This window comes from Sphaeramia orbicularis, chromosome 18 (genome assembly GCF_902148855.1).
Source record: "Sphaeramia orbicularis chromosome 18, fSphaOr1.1, whole genome shotgun sequence".
NCBI lineage: Eukaryota > Metazoa > Chordata > Actinopteri > Kurtiformes > Apogonidae > Sphaeramia > Sphaeramia orbicularis.
In genome coordinates, this window is record NC_043974.1 from 16383405 (window position 1) to 16406863 (window position 23459).

At 36.8% G+C, this 23459-nt stretch overlaps 1 protein-coding gene across 1 annotated transcript in view; it reads left to right on the plus strand.

The window, feature by feature from the left end:
- adam19a (ADAM metallopeptidase domain 19a) overlaps positions 1-23459 on the plus strand; it is a 438676-nt gene that overhangs the window by 20416 nt on the left and 394801 nt on the right. The gene's annotated exons all lie outside the window — the stretch shown is intronic.

Sequence of the window (23459 nt, forward strand, 5' to 3'; positions counted from 1 at the left end):
TGAAACTTTCAAACATGCATCTCCTGTCATTTTCAGTGCTGTACTGTTTCCACATTTTTGAGTTATTTCATTAAAACCACAAAACATTGAGTAATTCAGACATCTGTACACCTGGAAATGTGTAAAAAATTAATCACACAGGCTTGTACGTTATGCCCAAGAGGAAAAAGCTGAGATATATGGAAGCATAAATCATAGGGCAAAGAAAAACAGAAATAAGGAGTTTTTTTTTTTTTTTTTGCTTTGCTGTGTGATATGATGACAGGTATCATGTTGTGTTGTTAAAAGTTGTGACACAAATCACTCTTTACCCCAATATTTTTCAGAATATGGATGATGTGTGGTGAAGTGTCAAGTTGGCATGAATATAGTTGACTTATTATACTTCATGTATTAATATTGAGAAACATATTTTCTGCCATAGTTTAAACCAGTTCCATATAGGGATGTAACGATATGAAAACTTCATATCACGGTTATTGTGACCAAAATGATCATGGTTATCATTGTTATCACAGTATTGTTGAAATTGTGCTCAAAATGTTCATAAAGTAGTAATACGCACACTGAAATAATTTAACCAAGTTGTATTTTGAAGAAAAAAAACAACAAAAAAACAAATAAAACAAGTGGCACAATGTACTTTCTCTTGGCAGAAACATTCAAATATTAACCCTTAGTGGTCTGAGCCTATTTTGGCCTTTTTCAGTACTTTGATTTTGCCTTTATATACTATATAAACAAATGTTTACTATACCCATGTTTGGTGTCTTTTTTTTTTTCAGCACAACTTCATCTATCTCATCTGTCTATTATTTTTTTCACTTTAACCTACTATAAAAACATAAAAGGCCAGAAAACACACACACACGCACACACACGCACACACACGCACACACACACACACACACACACAAAATCTGACTGGAAAAATGTATATAATTTACTGCATAAATAACACAAAGATGATTAACGAACCTTTTCAAAGACTTTAAAAGTGAATATTGGTTCCAAATATTAGGTATAGAGAATTAAAATTGTAATAAATTAAAACTATACTCAAATATTTAACATAAAAACATATCTTTACATTGGCATTTTCTCTGGAAAAGTGCGGTAATGAAACCAATGCAATTTTACCGCGGTTTATCGTTACACCGGTAATCATTGCATCCCTAGTTCCATATTAATATTTTTAGTGTTTTATTTACTAATATTTATTTCAGGCTTATATTTATATTTGTTTGGGACTATAATTCATACAGTTCTATTGTTGAAGAGTGCCATAGATTGTAACATGCTCTATTACGGGGTCTATCTGGATATAAAGTTACTCAAAACTACTCGCTGGTTGAGTTTGTTTTAATTCATTTGGTACATGATCTACTTTTCAGATAGATTGCACTGATTGTGTTCAACACTCCCAGTACTTTTCTACTCGTGTTTTAATTAGTGTGTTTATCAGTGTAATTCCAGTGTTTTACTGAGGTTGTTGCATTGACCTATGGGATATACTTAGGTGTTTTCAAGTGTTTATTCTACATGATTTTATATCATGTTGTCTGCAGTTGAAGAAATGACGAACAATCACAGTAAATCCATGGTGTGCAGTGAGTCGGATTCACTCAGATGCTCAATAGTTTACGATGCTTTGGTTTACTCTAAAACAAATTAGTCCACCAGTCTTTGTAATTAATGGGAACACTGCGGTATGCACAGGAAAATGTGGACTAGTGTTTACTTCATGACCATATTTTCATTTTTGTAATAAGGTTGTTCCAAAATGATGCAAAAATGCATGTTTTCTAGTCAGATACAAGAACAAAAAGCCACCACACATGACCTACGCCTCCAGAAACCAGTGGAAACTAGTGGAAAACTGGTCAGACTGTGGTTGTAACTCATACATTTTAAGAATAATGTGAAAATGTGATTCAGAATGTGGATCATGATTCTACCCATTCTACACATTGTCAAATGATATTTTGGTCTTATCTTTAGCCCTAGTTTTTATTTGGAAATAATACAGAGCTAGTTTTAATAATTTCCACACTCTATAACCACAGATGTACAGGCTAAAAAGTCAGATTTGCCCATTATCTGTACTCAAGTAAAATTTTGGAAGCATCCACTCTGTCAGCCAGTTAAACTATAACATCTGCATCTATAGCCTGTCCGTCCATGGGAGTGGATCTCTCCTTCACTGTGGTTCTCCCCGAGGTTTCTCCCTTTTCCCACTGGGTTTTGAGTTTTTCCTTGCCGAGAAGGAGGGTCTAAGGATGGGGGATGCCCTGGACACTACTCATTTTCTTGCTGTTTATTTGGCTGTTGTTTACGCCAGCTGACTCTGTAAAGCCCTTTGAGATAACCTTGTTGTGATATTGGGCTATACAAATAAAGTTGAATTGAACTGAATAAACTGAAAATAATGGGGTAGTTTGGTACCATTTAAGATTTTTTAAAGACATCTTATAATGAGAACTTTTCACCAACTACTAACTGCAGTCTTACTGTAACAGAGGGAAGAAGAACCAGTAACTTAAACCCTTTTGAGGACAACATTCATCTTTTACCATTTTCAGTAACTGTACACATCCTGTAAAGTGGAATCTATGCCAACAAAAACTAAAGTTTAACTCATTTTTTTAGTTGTAGAACAAAATGAAACAGAATCCTTTTAATTGAATCGTCTCATAATCTCATTAGATGTAGTCTCTCTCCCCGAGGCTTCATCTTATGGAAGTGCTCCCCCGCCGCAGACATGAATGGTCTGATTCTATCGCCTCGTGAAGGAAGTGAGCCAGGACGACACGCCCGTGATGACACCAGCTCTGAGCTGAGCTCAGCTGTAGCTGTACCTCAGCAACAAAGAATGCTGTTTGCATCCAATCCTGTGTCGTCACCGGAGCGAGTCACTAATCCATGAGCACTGGCACACTGTGAGGAGATAGACAGCTGGCAGGTGTACTTCAGTAGAAAATAGTCTGAATGGAACCACACAGTGTGTGCATTATCTGTCTGTGTGGAGATTTACATGCAGTTACAAACCAAATGTCAGCAAGTGTCTTTGTTTGGAGGCGACTGCAACTCAGGATTATTCCATTATCGTGTAAGCCTTTCATCATTTCCATTACAAAGAAAACATATTTAAAAGGCTTGTTTTGCATTTAGAAATGTCTGAACTCCCAATCTAAAAAGCACCATTGTGTTGTCCACTGAATTATCTACATGTGTATTGAAATAAATAGCAGTGAAATCTGTACATTCATCAGTGTTTTAATATTGACGTTTTGAGTGCCACCAGGAGGTTCATGTTTCCAGTACAAAGTGAAATGTGAAGCCAATTATGGGATGGGAGGCTATAAGCAAATATTTATGTTCATCTTAGAATGAATTTTTAATCATTTTAGCAGGAAACTTATGAAGAAATATATGTAATTACTAATATTTGAATGTCATCCAGTTTTTTGCATTTTGTATTAAATGTAAGATGATGAATCTGGTAAATGCTTTAGCAGAGCAGCTGTGAACTCCTATTTAGTCACTTTAATATTGTCATTGTTAGTTTGTTAGTGTGCACATGTTTGTACAGTACAGCTCCACCATTTGAGGTGTATATATGAATAAATTCATGTCTTTTTTAAAAGATTTATTTTGGGCATTTTGCTTTTATTTGATAGATTCAGTGGAGAGAAACAGGAAATGAGGAGGAAGAGTGTGTAGGGGCATAGCATAACACAATTTAACTCAGGCTGCAGCGATAAGGCCTTGGCTCTACCAGGTGAACCACCAAGGTTCCATGATTAATTTATTTTTTTGATCAATAAAAGAAGGATTTTTTTTAGTCAAGCAAAAATGACCAATATTTTCTTCTTAAATGTGACAGTTGACATTTTCTCATAGACAACTTTTGAAGGTTTTGGACTGCTGGCTGCTCATTTTGAGCTACGCCATGGTTTCTTTCTTAAAGGAAGTGTAAGTGGAGCTGCCAGTTCCCAAAGTGGCCACTCATGGTACTGCTTAAAAAAAAAACCCCTGCAACCCAAAGAGCATTTTCCCCCAAGACCACACTGGTAAAAGGGTCATCAGAAAAACTGCTGTCAGGGAATCTGCAAGTGCAAACAAGGTCAGATATGACTCCAAAAACATAGAACCTAGTTGTGTGAAATCGTGTAGAAGAATGGGTGGAGTCATCAGTTGAAGTGCGAGTCTGTATGTGCGTAAGAAACCGTTGGTATTTGGTGTGTGCAGTGGTGAGCAGCTTTAGGTTGGGGAGATTGGGTTCTATCTTTGAGTCTGGAATTCAGTTCTGATAATAAATCCGTGCTTTGGTGGCTGGAGCTCAGGTCGTCCCCAAACTGCAAACCTGGCAGTTTCACCCTCCCCCTGTTAATCTGCTGAAGTGTCCTTGGGCAAGACACACTGAATCGCAAGTTGTTTCCTGTTTCATCTCCTGCCACTTCTGGTGTGTGTGTGTGTGCTTTAAACTTTGTGTACAGGTGAGCCCAAAAACTACTGTATAAATACACTACTCTGACAGTTTACTATGAATTGAATTAATTTAACTACAACCCGTCCTCTAATCCTGAACTCTGAGCCTCCTGAACACATCTGAATGACTGATGTTTCATGTTGCTTGGAGATAAAGAGGAGAAAACCTACAGTCATTTATATGTAAATGTTACAGCTTTTCAGGAAAATGCAGGAATAATTTGCGCTGTATCATTGGATCAGGTTATTATTCTGCCTCAGACACACACAGCCTTAAGATGGCTTTTAGTCTGAGGAGTGTGAGGGAAGGTGAATGGAGCTGTGCCTCTTTCTCCAACAATCATCTGTAGCAGAGATAGGAAACACCCCCCCCCCCCCCTCCTGTGAAAGCACTCTGGTTGATATCTCGTCTCACTTGAATCCTTTAAAAAAGAAAGAAAAAAAACTCAGGAGAAAGAGAGAGAAAGGGAGGAAACTCCTCCAGTGAGCGCCTCATTAAGACGGGGACAAGCTTAGGAATACTTGAACTGTGGGAGCGAGTGATAAAGAGTGAGGTGAAGAGATGGAGTCTGTGGGGATTTACGGAAAAAGGAAATATAAGAGTAAGCTGTTTAGAGGGGAATCGGACACTCCAGCACTTTATGAGGCGAGCACTAGTTAATCACTGCCAGGTCCAAATGCCTTCATCTTTCACAACCTATTGTCCTCTGATTTGGGCCAAACCAGCTTTACAGTTGTAATTTTTTTCAACTTGCACACAATAATAAACACCATCGCACCTGACCTTTTTATTACAGCGCTGTACTGAGAAGGATGTGCCCCATTTTCCACGTCTGCGGTCATCCAAACAAACCGAGCGCTTCACTAACAGCCATGATGTCTTCTCTCAGTGGTCACATATGTCAGACATACAGCAAACATGGAAAAACAACAAGAAGGTCTGCACACAATGGCTTGATTCATTCTTCATCTGGCTTCTGCAACAGTCCGCTGTGTACATAAGCAGCCATGTCTGGGAACGGCTGATCTTAATTTGATTTACTTTGAGACTAACCGTAGAGATTGCATCACTAGTAATAAATGATTAAATACCACTGGGCCAACGTGCAGTAGTCCAGGATTCACACAAGTTCACATAATTCACACAACCTTTAGGGCCGGCCATGGCTCAGGAGGTAGAGCAGGTGGTCCAATAATCAAAGGGTCGGCGGTTTGAATCCTGCTCTGTCCTAGTCATGTGCCATTGTGTCCTTAGGCAAGACACTGTGGCTACAAATGTAGTTTACCACCCCCAGAATGTAAATGTGATAGGGATGTAACGATTACCAGTATAACGATAAACCGTGGTAAAATTGCCAACAGTTAGTGTTACCGTTTAAATTCTAATTATCATGATAGCCGTGTTTGATTACCACACTTTTCCGGAGAAAACTCCTATGTAAAGATCTGCTTTTATGTCAAATATTTGAGTATAGTTTTAATTTTTTACAATTTTGATTTTACATTCCTAATATTTGGAAACAATATTCGCTTTTAAAGTCTTTGATAAGGTTCGTTAAGCATCTTTGTGTTTATGCCATAAGTTATATACATTTTTCAGATCAGATTTTATATATTTTTTTTGTCTTTTTTTGTCCTTTTGTGTTGATATAGTAGGTTAGAGTGAAAAAAATAATAGACAGATGAGATAGATGAAGCTGTGCTGAAAAAAAAGATACCAAACATGGGTATAGTAAACATTTGTTTATATAGTCTAAAAAGGCAAAACCAAAAGGACTAAAAACGCCCAAAATAGACTCAGACCCCTAAGGGTTAATACTTGAATGTTTCTGCCAACAGAGGGTACATTGTGCCAATTATTTTATTTTATTTTATTTTATTTTATTTTATTCTATTTTATTTTATTCTATTTATTTTTTCAAAATACAACTTGGTTAAATTATTTCAGTGTGTGTTTAAGTACTTTTTGAACATTTTGAGCACAGTTTCAACAATACTACGATAATAATGGTAACCGTGATAATTTTGGTCACAATAACCATGATATGAAATTTTCATATCGTTACATCCCTAGAATGTGAGAGGGAACAAATAATGGATCAATAATATAAAGCACTTTGGGTACTTTGAATAGCGCTATAGAAATCTAATCCATTATTATTATTATTTAGTTTCCTCCCACAGTCTGAAAACCTGTACCTTAATAGTTTAATTGTCAATCTAAATCACCCACAATAATAATATTAACTATTAAAGCACTTGGAGAGCGCAGACCTCCGCCGAGGCAGATCAGTCGTCGTACCCCCCCACCCATCACCATCAAAATTTAATCATTTGTTCCTTGTGCCAGCATCAACATTTCTTGAAAATTTCGCAAAAATCTGTCCATAAATTTTTGAGTTATCTTGCTAACAGACAGACAGACAGACAGACTGCGTTGAAAACAACCTCCGCAGTATAGCCTCAGAGGAACCGGCATTTTTAAAAAAGCTAAGGCAAGAATAAATAAAACAAGTAGCTGTATTTCCGTTAGAGGGGTTAATCTTTGGAATGGCCTGGGAGATCAATTCAAACAGTCAAAAACAATTACAACTTTTAAAAAGATGTACAAATTAACTATTATTGAAAAATATAGAGTTCAGGATTGACTAAAGAAAATACTTGTTTAAAAGATTAGGATCAATAGTGGTAGTTGAGATAAGGACATGATTTACCTGAATTAAAATTAAATCTGTATTCTCTTCTGTTGTATATTTTGCAAAGATTACATTTGATTTTTTTTTTTTCGTTGTTTGTTTTCTTGTGGAAACATTGTGTTAATTGTAAATAGGGTTAGGCAAAATGAGTCTTTACTTTAGCCTAAACCCTTTCAGTTGCACTGTATATGAAACAATGGATATGTTGTTTTTGTTTGTTGTTTAAAGTAATTAATGACTGAAGAAACTACTACAGGCGACATGGTGGTGCAGTGGTTAGCACTTGTGCCTCACAGCAAGAAGGTCCTGGGTTCGATTCCAACACCAGTTGACGGGGGTGGGACCTTTCTGTGTGGAGTTTGCATGTTCTCCTCGTCGTGTCTGCGTGGGTTCTCTCCAGGTACTCCGGCTTCCTCCCACCATCCAAAGACATGCACTGATAGGTTAATTGGTTAATCTAAATTGCCCATAGGTGTGAATGTGAGAGTGATTGTTTGTCTCTATATGTCAGTCCTGCAATGAACTGGCGACTTGTCCAGGGTGTACCCCGCCTTCGCCTGTAAGTAGCTAGGATAGATTCCATGTGACCCTCGTGACCCCCGTAAAGCGGGTTCAGAAAATGAATAAACTACTACTACTACTATATGAAAATGTGGCAATCAGTGGTTGTTCATCTGTATATGTCAACCTTGTGATGAACTGGAGACACGTCCATCGTCTACCCTACCCTCATTGTTAGCTGGGATAGGCTCCAGTATCTCCATGACCCTCCAGAGGATTAAGGAAAATGACTGAATGAAAAGCAACTGATTAATCAAATAGTCGTTGCAAGTCTACACAGATCCATGTTGTTCTAATTGAAGCGTATCTGAACCTTAAGGTTTCTTCTTCTTTTAAAACACCTGCTTCACATGGTTGCAAATATTCAGACAGGCATACAGAGACAAATAGGACCAATGACATCTTGGGCTTTTAATTAACAGTTTCGATTTAATGCTAAATTAAATGTGCTTCATTAAAATGGGTGTAATCTGTAATGGGAATATTAGTCGAACTCAGCCTTGGGCTAAGTGGAACAGAAGCATGACTACAAAGGACTCTTGTCTTACTGTTGAACATCTGTAACAGACTGTGGAGCTTTACATCTGACAGGTGACCTTTAATTCAGGCCTTCTGGTCTCTCTCCGCTCATCTTCTGCAAAATCCCTGATAATTATGAGACTAAACCATCTATTGACTGTTGAGTGTTGAACTCCAAATGAAGATGGCATTTGGACATTAAGCGCCCATTCCCTTTCATCACCATACCTGCATTCATTCTTTTTTTTTAATTTTTTTTTAAAATCTTATCGTTCAATGTTACTGACCCGTTGCAAGGATCTAAAGCAGTGGTTCCCAACCTTTTTTGGCTCTTGACCCCATTTTAACACCACAAATTTCTTGCAACCCCAGACATTCAAAACAGAGATTTTTTTTTTTTGCTAAAATTAATTCATTTTTGATCTTGTAATAGTTTGCTATACTATGTTGCAAATAAACGTTAATTTTATATAATGTATATTATTATGGATGGAGGCAGAAAAGCCAGGTGTAGATTACTGCACGAAGTGAGAATTTTATTTTCCTTGAACAGGATATGTACAGTCAGTCCAGCTTTTATTTACAAGGCTGACAATTAATACTGAACAAACAAAAACTCAAACTATGAATTATGAGAGAGCTGCAGCATCTGAAACCGACCACAATGAACATTTGAAAGATAAACAGTACCACAGTGCTTCAGTTTCAGCTTCACAGTTTGTCATGTCTGTTATGGATTATGATTGTCTCTGTCAACTCACCATATATTTATTATTAGTAAGTTTTTATTTTTATTAATTACTAGAAATTTCAGGTGACCCCATTTGAATTCCCGACCTCAAAGTTGAAAAACACTGATCGAAAGTGTGAAGAATCTAATTCCAGAAAAAGCTAATTGTTCACTTTATTGAACCAGCCTAAACTCACTCTAGGCTTGTGTAGCTTACATGTTTTGTGCTACAAAGGGAACAGCATACGGTAGACTTTATCATGAATATTTTATTTTGCGACAGAGATGGTGCATTTTTCCAGAGGTGCCCAGCTGGGTAAATGTACCGTTGCTCTTTGGAAAAGCTAAGTAGTCATTTTTCTTCTGAATCAAACAGGTGCTGTGCCTTGGCTTGACAGTAGAGCAACATCTTGTGCAAGTATTACTTATTCATGTTGATAACTTAAGGGATGTATTCGAGAAACTATTGATTAGCGAGGTGCTTTTGATTAGACCTACTGATGTTGGCTGCAGCATCTAAAACTAGTGCAACATTCCCCTTACAGTATGACCTAAACACAGCTTTGTCAAAGTAATGAAACTTCTTGACAAAATGTAAGTGCTGTGATGTTTGGTGCTAGTGCTGGGTGAATAAAGATGCCTATTTAAGGTTCATTCAGAGGCAGTGGGTTGTTTGTTCCAGCTCGGTGGTGCAGAGGGGAGCCTAAGGTTAAACAAATTTTAGCGACTGGGAAATTTAAGGACAAACAACAATATTACTCTATTTTATGACAGTTTGGAACCAGTGCTGGGATCTCTGTGTTCACTTATCTTTTGTTTTGTTGTATCTTCTTTGCACAAACCTGAAAAAAAAACAAAAAACATTCAGAACATAATAAAATAAAAGTCTTTCAAAGAAGACAGAAAATTTAGTCATAGTCTGATATACTGAAGTTAGAAACATAATTTTAGATTTTTAAAGGTAGCAGGTGGAATTTACTTATTTGCAGGTGGGTGCTTCTATGAAACTGATATTTAAAAGCAGGACATTCAAACAAGATGTAGATTAATGTTATGAAGCAAGTTTGGAAGCACTTTGGGTCTATTTCAAAAATAAATATTTACTGACATAAAAGAGAAACTTTTTTTCAGATGTTACACATTTTTATTTGACGCGCACATACAAAAATCCGCATGTAACATGGACACCAGGTTTCCATAATGAACTCCCCCGTCTTTTTCTTTTAGTTTTTTTTAGGGATGTCCGATAATATCGGCCCACCGATATTATCGGCCCGATATTGGCATAAAAATGTAACATCAGTGAATATCGTTATCGTTTTTTTTGCCTATCATTAAAACTGATAAAATAATGCCTTGATTTCACCCGCATTTACCGATGTGTAAATGAAGCTTTGTTTGTAGCTGAAAGAAATGTGCAGTTTTCAAAATTGTACAGTAGAGTTGCTACACTGTAATAGACTCATGGAGGGAGGGAGATAAAATAAATAAATATGGCATTTTTTCCACAACTTAAGTTGAAATATGTATTCTGTGCACAGACAGTGTTTACGTTTTGAAAGCCTTGTTGCTTTTGAGAATGCATTCAGTGGGGCATCGCAATAAAATTAGGTATGATGTGTTAATTCCATGACAGGAGATATGTGATGTTACCTAAAATTAGCTTAATATCCCACATATATCGGCAGCGGTATCGGTAGATATCGGAATTGGAAATTAAGCATTGGACAATATCGGCATATCAGTTTTTGGCAAAAAAGCCAATATCCGACATCCCTAGTTTTTTTCCCCAATACCCATACTATTACACAAGGCAAATCCACAGACAACTTAGTGATATTAAAATTTTCCCCTGAAATTATGACTAGTCAGTATTCCAGCAGTGCATGGATGATTTTGCATACAATGATTACCCCAACGTAACCAAGGTAAAATGGACATGAAAATTATGTGCTACTTTTTTTTTAATTTCTCTTTATTCTCTCACAGGTACATTTTGGGAATCAAAGTAAATATGCAAGGCAGCGTGCTTCACAAAAATGGCCACTGTTGCAAACTCACACACGATTTATTTGTGATTCAGTGGGCAGGTTCCACATGTAATACCAGTGGACACAATGGGTTACACACGAAACCTGGAATGAGGCTGCCAATTCATGAAAAACCTGCATGTCTGGATAAGAAAAACTACTAGGATCGTCAAATTTAACACAATGTCTATTTATATATAAGACCATTTCAAGTAATATTTTCCAGATCAAATGCACTGACACCAAGGTAGCTTTTCCTGTCTCAATTTTGGTCCAATTTTGGCACCAATATTTCATTAAAAATTAATTAATTTTGGGATGGCTCAGAGCAAGAGTATAATTTTTTTGCATTTATCTGAGGTCATCATTAGGTACATCCTGGGGGGAAATATGGCTAAATTTCTCTTCTATTATTTGGTCTAAAAAGCTGGCAAAGTGCCAGATACTAAAATAAACCCAGTTTCATGGAAAGACCCAGGTTATATCTGCCCTGGTTGCTATCTGGATAAAGTGCTTTGATTTAAACTAGTGGGAATTATAATACAAACTCTATCCAAAAGAAATATGGTAGTGACCTCTGTAATTATGTTGTTCACAAAAAGAATAACAAGAGTCAAAATCAAACAAGGTAATTGCATTGTGTTAAAAAAAAAAAAACTATCAAAATTAAGATCTGTAGTGAAGGTATTTGAAATAATACAGGCTGAAGTTATTTTAGGAGTTTGTTGTTAAGCTGAAGATACTTAATGTTCATCTTGTTATTTATTTGCTCATGAGCAAAGAGAATGGTCTACATCATTAACCCATACAGACCCAGTGTTCCTTTTATGGTAGTTCCCAAATGATTTTTTCTCTATTTTTAACCTTTCTTAATTGATTTATCACCAGTTTTTTTTTTTTTTTATATAATATTATCCTCTGTATTTTGCATTTTTTTTTGGTGTAAATCATGTATTTTCCTGTATTTAATTCACAGATCATGTAGATGTTCATGAAAACTGAAAGTAAATTCAAAGTTAATTGCACCAAAACAGAGAAAAAAGAAAAAGTGACTTTTTCAGTAAAGATATAGCTAACTGAATGTAAAAACAAGTGTCTCCATCCACTGTCATTGCTCAAACTCCATGGGTTTTACTGGTGAATCAATGTTGTAGAAGATGACAGTGTTTCCACGTTCACTACGGAGCCTCTGAACATCCAAATAGGTCATATCTAATGACCATGAAAAGACAATAAACTGTATTTTACACCAATTAACTACATGTAATGGATTAGGACTAGTGGATCTACATGTATTAAACGGTTAAATCTATAGATGGTTTGTGTTGCCGGTGGGTGTTTGGGTCTTTACGGGTTAAAATATTTTTGTAAAATTGGGTAAATGTAAATATAAAATTAAGGAGGTCCCAAGATTGAGCCTTGGGGAACCCCACAAAGCCAATCAAATGCATACATGCAGAGACAGACAAATGTAGCTGCTGAGCTGAAAGATTGAAGTAGAAGTAATTTAAGACTGTCTGTAAAGCTGGGCTCAGACCACAGGGATTTGGGGCTGATTCACCCCAGATTCACCCTTTCTAATGATCAGAAGAGAAACTTGGTTTCTAGCCTTGGTTAGTCCTTATGTTCCTGGCAGGGGTGGATGTAGAAAATTTCACATGGGGTGGTAAACGTGGGGCAAGACATCTTTGCAGGGTGGCGTGGGAAGACGGTGTGTGAGAAACCCCTTGTTATATCAGACCCTGTGTCAACACCCTCCATAAATGTTCTAATGCACAACAAGAACCACAGCAGTCTTCAAACGAAACAAAAATGTGCAGCTCGTAAAAATATTAATAGTAGAAAATTCCATTACAAGTCAAAATTCTGCTCTTTAAACAGTACGATACTTGCCTCTAAGAAGAATAAAACACTTTTTGAATAACTTTAGGTCCATTTATTGTTTGTTTCAATGCGTGAGAAGTTTGTGGGCATAGTGGTGGTTGCCCCCCTGTAGATCCACCCCTGGTTTCTTGCAGTGTGTGGGGTTTACAGACCCTGTCTTAAACTTCCTTAACTACTCAGAGACTCTTTAGAGAAAAATATAAAAAATAAATGTTAGTCACTCTTTTCTGTACAGGATCTCAGTAGTCAGTGAGATAACAAAAGCGTTTCCAAACAATGGTTAATGCTAATATTAGCTAGCATCTACTTTTCACAGATATTAAAACTGATAGACAAGATATCACCGTCTCCTCAATCAGTTGCTCATCCATCCATTTTTTCCACTGCAGACAATTGCTACATCAAGTTTTTGTTTACATCTGCATCCCCATGAGATCATGTGAAATGATGCTCTGTCAGTTACAATCATCTTAATAATATCCTACAATGTGTGATGTGCCATTATTGTCAACTACTTTTCTGTTTGCATGTTTAATGGGAGAGAAGATTCCTTTTATACGCATCATGGATATTGGTTTTAAAATCAGATCGTATTTCAAAACAGCTCTGTAGACTGAGCCTGACTTGAAGAGTCCAGTTAGCATTTCTGGTTTGTTGTTGTGGTAATCATATTAAAAATCCAATTGGACTAGAACTCATTTTCTACATCATTTAGAACCTTAATGAGGTGTGGCCAAAATCCAAATAATAAGACGTATCACCCCTTGAATTTCAATTGTCTCAGCTGGATTATCTTGCAGATTCTCATTGTGTTCATAGGTTTTCAGGTGACTTGCCTTTAAGTGAGTGCTCATGAATAATGATGACGAATAATTGAAGACGATGATAGTTGAGCTACTGAAGTTTTGTCAGTAATAGTAAGTCAAAACAAAGGAATATTTTCATGATATCTATGTTGAACATCAATAATAAAGACACACATACAGCACACTATTACACAACAATGTTATGTAAGACTTAGTTGCTGATTGGATGGGACATCAGAGACAGACGATTGGCTCTTGGTGTTTCTGTTGTCGTTTTAGCAGCCCCTTGGCTCATGCTTCAGAAGACAGAGATCACAAAAATGAGATCTACTTTCTGCAGGACTCGTCTTTTAATGAGGCTGCTGGCTGCATGAGAAGTAAGTGTCCTTGATACTCGGTGAAAGAAACTCCAAACTACACCACATCGTCGACAACTTTAAATACATCATGTTACTCTGGGAGTGGTGAATACATTTGCACATGTTTCTCAGGAGCATGTAATCCCAGTTTGGGGTGGGGTGGGGGGGATCTGACACCCCTCCTGTCTCTGTATAACTTTCCCTGCATGCCGTCGTATATAAACTTTTCACTACTACCATGCTCAGCTTCACAAAAAGTCCCCGAAGTGTGGAAAAAGAAACGCATTATCCATTCATACTGGTGCTAGATAGCAGGGAATGCATATGCTATGCCATCTCGGTTCTCTGTGGTTCCATACTGGGCATTAACCCCGGGGGGTGGGGGAGTAGAAGACGAAGAAAAAGGGATTCAGCACTTGCACTGGGCATGATATGAAAGTGTAGAGCTGTGGAAGTGCAGCCAGGCCAGCACTGTCATTATAGGAAGTGTGTGTTGTTGAAGAATGATGTGATAATAGGCTAAACAGAGGTGGGTTTAAATTCGATAACATAAAGCAGCTGATTGCCTCTCTATTGAAATTATTCACTTTATCTCCCCCTTTTGTGTCTCCCCAGAGAACCCTCTCCACACTCTTTACAAAGTGAATCCACACAGTAATTTCTCAGGAAGATAAAGTATTTGCCGTGTATTATTCCTCCATTTTTTTCGCCCACCCCTTCTTCCCTGTCCTCTCTCTATCTTTCAGCCGCTGGAATCGCTGTCAGATATAGATCATGCCTCTCATTGTTTTTCCCCAGCACCCCGCAGTGATAGCTCACCGGCGAGCATGGCGGTGTGTGAAAGTCTTCCGAGCACGAATCCTCGGGCTTCTTTCGCTTGAAGTCGACTGAGAGTCCCTCAGGGTACGCTGAGGAGAGAGAGAGAGAGAGAGAGAGAGTAAATAAAAAAAGAAGTAAAGTTAGCGGGCTGTGTGCATGTGTGGAGGAGAGGCCGTTAGTCCTTGAATGACTAAACCATAAGAGGGAATGGTAAACAAGGACAGATTATTTGGACAGGATGCTTGTGATGTATATGACAGGAAGAGAGCAACTTTCCAGGGTTATTATTATTTAGGTTATATGTCTATATGTTGTACAAGTTTGCAGTATGTTGCACATTATTTACTATTTACTATTAATGCCTCAGGGTGTTGGGTTCACACTTTTGGTCTCAGCAAAATAGCTCAGCCCATTGTATGTAGGACTGGAAGATATATTGACTTTTAAAGGTATATCAATTTACTGTTGAGGTGCTGGATAAGACAGTAGTGTTTATATTGGTGGAGTTTTTGTTGCCTTACATAACCCATTTCTTATGTAAAACTGTGCCGGTGTTTTGATCTCCTCTCTCTCGCTCTGGCTTACTACAGGCTCATAATGAACTGGAAATATTTTTACATTTCTCATTATAACATACGACGTGTTTTGGTAAAGCATCTGCTGAAAACCAGGACAACTGCACAATTAGACGTATGCAGCCACCAGCAGCTGAGCTAATGTAATGAAGATTTCTGTATTTTAACTTAAACATCAAACTTTATTTACACTTGTTAACTTTTTTCCCCTCAGAGATTAAATATGTTAAATCTTACATATAGTTTAATTAGATGAATTGGAAATTAAGTGACAAAAGTACTGGTTGGCTGATGTTTTTATTGTACATAATAGTGTGATTACTAGGGGTGTGCCAAAAAATTGATTCATATAAAAATCGTGATTCTCATTTACTACGATTCAGAATCGATTCAAAATGTCCCAAAATTGATTTAAAAAAATAAAACAAATCCACTGGCAGTCTCACGCCATTAGCGGAATTAGCGGCTAGCGCTATTAGTGGTTAGGGTTAGCGATTAGTGGCAAGTGCGATTAGTGGTTAGGGTTAGCGATTAGCGGCTAGTACGATTAGCGGTTAGGGTTACCAATTAGCGGCTAGACTGGAGTAGATTGTGAGGATCCTTTGCACACCTATAGACTGAAGCAGAAATCATTATGAATCAAATTGTTTTGAATCGAAAATCGTTTTGAATTGAAAATAGATTTTGAATCGAGTCGTAGCCCCAAGAATCGAATCGAATCGTGAGATAGTAAAAGATTCCCACCCCTAGTGATTACACATACATTTATACAATAGATTTATAACCGTTTCAGTATGAAGAGCTTGTAAGGTGAATATATTGTAATGTGCAGACAGTGTTTTAGATCTAGTAGATCTAGTTGCTGTGAGACAAACATTCCTTTTGAGCAAATCCCGTTCTCTCTTTAATTCTCAAAATTTCACATTTTGACCCAGGGCTGTATCTTGGACACTACAGCCAACTAACAACTATATTATAAAAGCCAAGTGGCCTCTGTGTGTGTGTGTGTGTGTGTGTGTGTGTGTGTGTGTGTGTGTGTGTGTGTGTGTGTGTGTGTGTGTGTGTGTGTGTGTGGGGATTCACATTAAATCCGTAAAGAGCTGACTGCTGCAGTTTGTCATACTTATGTGTTTTTGGTCAATGATCAGACTAGCAAAAATGGCAAGTTGATAGGACCAATATTTTGGGAGATATTAGTAATTTTGGAATATAGTAGCCCTACAATCACATTGCTATACCCAGAATGCTTTGTTGGTGCCTGCTGGACAAATGCGGTACAGCATGCACAAATACACAACAGCATAAAAACTACCACATCTAGAACCTGTGGATCTCCATGGGTCACTGCGTTAGTTTTTACCTTAATTGTTCTTCATTAGAAACTCAGACTTCGCTAAATTTCACTACTTTTTTTCAGGAGGTATTTTACTTGTAGACCGGTATTATTTCCTCAGTGGTAGAAAAAAGAAAACACACATCAGACAAACACCTGCATGTTAAAGTGGATGAACCGAACAGTTTTAGAGCTATGTTACTTTATTTACATGTTTTGCTTCTGAACATTTTTATTCATTTTATTTTTGATCACAATCTATTTTCTAAAAGTGATTGTGACATCCAATATATGTCTTTGACTTACAGGTTAAAATTAATAATTATACATTTTATTTATGGGCACCTTTCTTGACAGTCAAAGTTACCATACAGATAAAAGCAGAAATACAAAGAAATACAATAGAAGACAATAAAATACAATAAAAGACAAATAAATATGGGCTATGGTGTCAACATCAACTGCCTACGCTACTTGTACACCTCCTCTCTATGAGTGGGAAAGACCTGAGTTTTGAGTTGGGGTTTGAAGTGTGGAAGGGAATTGGTGTGTAGGTCAGGGGGAAGTGAATTCCATGAGCCAACTTTTTGGAAAATACAAAGAAATTGTGAATGATTGACATATGATTTTTGGTCTGTGTCGCCCAGCCCTGTTGCCCAGGTTTTACTGGTTTTGAGTGCCAGTACTTAGTTGACTGCCATTATGTTTTAATAACCATAATTATTTTCCTTTCAGTATAAATTGTAAGAAAATTAATGACCTCCTGACTTTAATGGTCCAGTTTTAGTGGCAGCATCAGGTGAAGCCGATCATTTGTGATTCACATCCCCTGGTACATACACAACCAGAGGAACTCAACACATTAGGGATGGGCGATATGGGCAAAACAAAAAAAAAAATCTCAATTATTTTTTTTTAATTTCTCGGTAATAATCAGACAATATCATTTAAAATGTGAATTTCTTTCTTTCATTTAAAAAAAAAGAAGTGCTGTAAAACTCTACTTGCTTACCAGGACATCTATGGATAGACACTCCATTTCAGTACAACAGCTCTTGTTTGTTTTTAAAGTGCTTCATACATCTTCTGCAAAACATGCACACAAACACATATTATGCTTTGCTGGATGACTCAGCGAGGGTTGGGGGGGGTCAGTGAAACATAATACTTTTCCCTACCTCCTGAAGCTTTGCAAACTTTCATTTGCGGGGGGAGGACGTTTGTCCTGGACTATAATATGTTATACACATGTATAATAAGTCTAATGCTTACCAGCAGATACGCTGTTTACTATGTGCCATCCGTTTGTTTTCTTTTCGACAGTATGAATACTCGATAATGTAAAATTGCACATTGTCAAATCAACATTTATGATATTATTGTAGGCGATATGTATTGTCCACTTTTACAAGACATGTTACTACCCTGACATGTTGCCTTAGATGACAACAGTATCATGATTCTACAGCGATAATATGTTGTTGTTGTCAATATGTTGTCCCACTCCCAACAAGTAAAAGTCAGATGGCTAAGGCAATCTGGCCAAAACTTGATATGACAGTCTTCTCAGGTAGAATCAAGAGCCACAATCTGAATCACAATTTTGTCATCTCATTTAAAATTTAAGTGAGTTGCAACCAAACCTCTAGTTTCCTCTGTTTTCTGGAGGCTTAGTCTGTGTGATGGATGTTTGCTGTTGTTATCTGACTAGAGACTTTGCATTTTTGCATCGTTTTGGACTGATTTTATAAAAAATATTGACAATATCTCGATGAAGTAAACATTAGTCCACATTTTGCAGTGCATACAGCTGCAGTGTTTCCATTAATCACTCAGACTGTGGCGGCCTAAGTTTTGTGGCCTGAGTTTTATAATGAATCTACAATGTTTTCACACCAGCATAACTGTTAAGCATCTGTGTAATTCACTGCACGTCGAAACTATAGTCGATGGAGATACACTAATTCTTCCTTATTTTTTCCACAGCAGTAAAATAATCATGGCACAGACTAAAAGTTAAGGTGGGTTAAACATGTTTACTTGAATACAGAGAAATGCTAAAGTGTAATATAATGAAGTGGCTATGTCCACAGTGCTGTGGGACTAACTTTCTAATTTGTCTATAACCACAGAGCCAATCTGCGTCCTCGTTTTATCATGTGTAGACTGGTAACCTGTAACCCGTCACCCTGCTGCCACAGTACTGTGGCAATAAGCACCGCACATGCCATGTGTCTATTCGGGTACAGGAAAAGGCTACAGTACCAGTTACTGGAAGCTGGTTTGGTTTGTGTGTCTATTCACGCTTTCAGTTTCAACATGCAGGCAAACAACATGAAACATGGCGACTGTTTTGCCTCATATGAGGAATTTGCTCAGGTTTTTGCTGAAAATAAATCACCCAGTGGGACAAAGTTCAGAGTGCGGAATTCAGATCATTTGATTGGCTCTGTGGTGATTGACAAACCCATATTTGGTGCCACAGTACTGTGGCAGTAGCCATAATATAAACACATGTATAAACTCACTAACCTAGTGATTGTGCTTGTGACATTAATGCTATTAGTACAGTACTATCTGTAAACTTATGTAATCACACTAGTTAATGGCCCATTTAAAATGAATGTTGGCATAATATTTTTGGTTATTTTAATGTTTGTTTGTTTTTTTTGCTATACTGTTATTTTTTGATGATAAGCTCTGCATATTGAACTCTATGAACATGCAGATGGCTCTATTTTTGTATGGATCCACATACAAACAGAGAAGCAGATCTGCTTTTTAGGACATTCCTGTCTAAAATAATCCAGACACTGAAGTTGTAGATACTAGCATTAATATGTAGCTGTAATTGAGCTGTAGCCTATTTACAGCAAATGCATTGCAATGTGGGCCTTTTGAAATGTAGGTGAGTTTCATTTAATTTTATATTTTGTAATGTCTGACCATCCTTAAGATTGCAGCTAATATAAAGCTAAGATACAACACATTTCATGCCTAAGAGTCTTATGGGTGATTGTGTGGACTCCATTTCCATTGAATAAAGCAGAGTAATGTGGCAGTGATGTTCTAAAGATAATGTTGAGCTTTATCCAGACAATTTCACCATTATTATTGAATGTTATTAGAAGTTTCACATTTCTCTCCGGGGGCACCGAGGTGTCTTATCTACTAGAGGTGAAGAAAATGAGCCGAAACCATGTTGGCAATTAAAGCTGGAATCCACAATTAAGCAACAAAACGTGATGTGACTGCCTCTCCAGCATTGGCAGTTTCCACAGTTTATACATTTGTTATATGCTCATTGTGTTTATTCTTAGAATTCCCTTTTAGTTCTTTCTCTGTAAGTCACATTCCCTCTATATGCTGTTCTCTCTGACGATGACCCCATTTCCTCCTGGGGATCATTAAAGTTTAATTTCATCCAATTTACAGCATATTCACATTTCCGTCTTTGAGTTAAGAGCTAAAAAGGCTGCATACATTATGTAGTATACTCCTGTGTAAAAATGAACACAATTACAGAAGTACAGTACCTTGTGTCTAAGTAGACAAAAGACTAACATCTTTCCCAAATGTCTAATTATTTCCTAGAGCAAATTAAATAATCACCCAGCCTCAATTTTACATTGGTAACAAAATAAATCAAGTCTTAAGATGTAGTTTCCCTTGGGTTTCAAGCCTTTTTAAATATTCATAGATAGTAATAATACAATAGCCTACAGAACGTAAATGTCTTTCGATGAACAAAGATCACACAGTTTCCTCAAACCACAACTTCCATTGAATAATTTCAATAGAATTATTTCCTCATAACATTGTCTAGATCTTTAATTCATATATTTTGGCATTTTGGAATAATCTGCAGTTGAGACCAATATTTGTTTTTCTTTTAATTGTCATCTGACCAAGGTCATATTGTCTGTTAGGTAATGGTTCGCTGAAAAGTCCACAACTAAATATTTTGCGTGACAATGCAATACAGTTTATTTCATTGTATTTTATCCTAAAGTTGTTTTTATCAGATTAATACAGAACATGTTAGCTAATCAAAGGGGTTTACAGGCAGGATTAGCAGCTTTTATTGCCAATCTCCTCTACGTTACTACTAGAGCTATTGATCTGTCCCTTTGCTCATCTTAAAAAAAACTGGACGCAGAAATAATCATGATATTTGGAAATGGAAGAATTTCATTTAATCTTTTTTTAGATTCAGCCTTTTGGACAGAGAGGAGAGAACTGCCAAGATGTACTTGGGGTGTTCTTTCTTCAACTATTTTCTGTGTGTCTTTAACAAGTGAAATGTGTTTATCTTTTTTTTCTCTGGCAAATGTGTTGGGTGAATTTCTGCCTTCACAAAATATTTGTGAAGGAAATGAATCCATATTTACTTAATTTTTCTCCTAAGGGTAGATTTGTTTGGTGGTTGGATTGTCTGTCTACTACTAATTCTACTACAGTATGTGCTATTATAAAACTGAATCTAATGTCGGTGTTTCCCTCACAAAGATGTAACATTGACATAAATATAAGTCATTTTAAATTCTTCACCATTGCAGAGGAGAGTATGTTATGCTTCCTGTTGTAGTCTAACTTGCCCCATTGTAGACTCCCAGTGAACCAAAAATATATCTTAATAGAAATAATGAAATAACTTAACGGAAGTTATGCAGCTACAACATGAACCTAAGGAAAAAGGTAAACAAACATGGCATGTAGCAGTGAAAAGTTGGCAAAGACTCACTTCTGGAGGGAAGAGGAAACAAATTTCATGCTACAACAAATGAAAACATCCTCCATCTGTTTGACAGGAGGAAATAAAGGAATGGCGACACATTTCAAAAGTTTTCCTTTAGAATATCCGAGACAAGACCGGATTTTTTGAAAGTAACAGGAAGTGAACGTCATAACGTACGTACGCACTCCAAAAGAAAGCAAATAATGGACTGAAACATGTAAACCAGGGTTTTTCAATTATCGCATTTCTGAAGTGCTTGTAAACGTGTTGTATCTGATTACGGCAATTATCAGATTACTCCCAGTTATCGGATTTTTATGGTCATGTAAACATGCTCATTGTGTTTGGTGTATGGCTTTGAATTCAACAACAAGATCAATAAATGTGATAAACCTACAAAATAGACCAAAGAATAGTTTAACATGATTTAACATGTATGTAACCGTTTTGCTGACATCCATAAGTAGTTGATAGATAAACTGGACAAATTCAGCACTGGCAACTCTAACGAACATAAACTCGCTATCCTAGCAACAGTAATGCAAACTAACACTGACAGTGTACATGCTGTTGCTGATGAGATTTATTTTGATATTTGGTATCAAACAGTGAAACATATTTCAATAATCAGTCATAAAAGTTATGAAGCTCAGTATGCAGCACTACTTCCACGGAAGCAGGAACTTGTGCTATTTGTAGTATTTACTGAAATTTCAAACAGAGGTGAAAGAACAGATATTTCACAGTAATAGCCATGCTTTTTGTCTCAGTCAGGGGTCTCAAACATGTGGCCCGGGGGCCAAATGCGGCCCGCTGAAGGTTCCATTGTGGCCCATGGGATGAATTTGCAAAGTGCAAAAATTCCACAATCAAGGCTGTTGAACTCATTTTAGTTCAGGTTCCACATACAGACCAATATGATCCACAGTAAAATAATAGCATGAAAACCTACAAAAAATAATGCCTCCATATTTTCTTCTCAGTTTGATGTGAGAAAAAACCCCAAAACATCATGCCTATAAATAATGACAGCTTCAAATTTTTGTCTTTGTTTTAGTGCAAAAAATAACATTAAATTATGAATATATTTATTTTTACAAACTACCCTGTAACAGTAAAATGTTAATAACCTGAACAAATATGAACAACCTGAAATGTCTAAAGAAAATTAAGCACAATTTCAACAATTTTCTGCCTGTTACTAAGTGTTTAGTGTCTTTGGAGATCTGACCCACAATGCACATGTAGAAATGATAAGTTGAGGCATAATATTGTTGAAATTGTACTTACTTTTCTTAAGAAATTTAATTTTTTTCAGATTATTCACATCTTTTTTTTTTTTTTTTTGGATAGTTTATAAAAGTAAATATTTTCATAATTTAATGGGGGGTTTTTGCACTAAAACAAAGACAGAAATTTGGAGTTGTCATTATTTATAGGTTATTGTACTATTATTTTACTGGTTCGGCCCACTTGAGATCAAATCGGGCTGAATGTGGCCCCTGAAAGAAAATGAGTTTGAGACCCCTGGTCTAAGTAATACTGAGATAAAGAGAAAACAGAAGATCGCACATTTAAGATGATAATGATGACTCATAATTTTTGTCTTGCTATGCTGACTGTAATAAAGACATTCCCACATTAGAGAAACACCATTAATAATGGGGTCCTAGTGTCTACGGTGAATTCGATCATGTAGTACATTTTGTCAGAGTCCTGTGGGTTTGTCAGTGTTTGACTCTACACTGGCTCAGAGAAATGCTTTCCTTTAAATGTGCTTTTTACATCTGACAGAGGGAGCTGCTATTCCATAGGGACGTGAGAAGCTGAGTTTCACCTCTTAACCCTTTTCCATCATGAGATTTTTACTTTATGGAGCTACCAACTTGTGGAACAGCCGAGAAAACTCACTGTATGG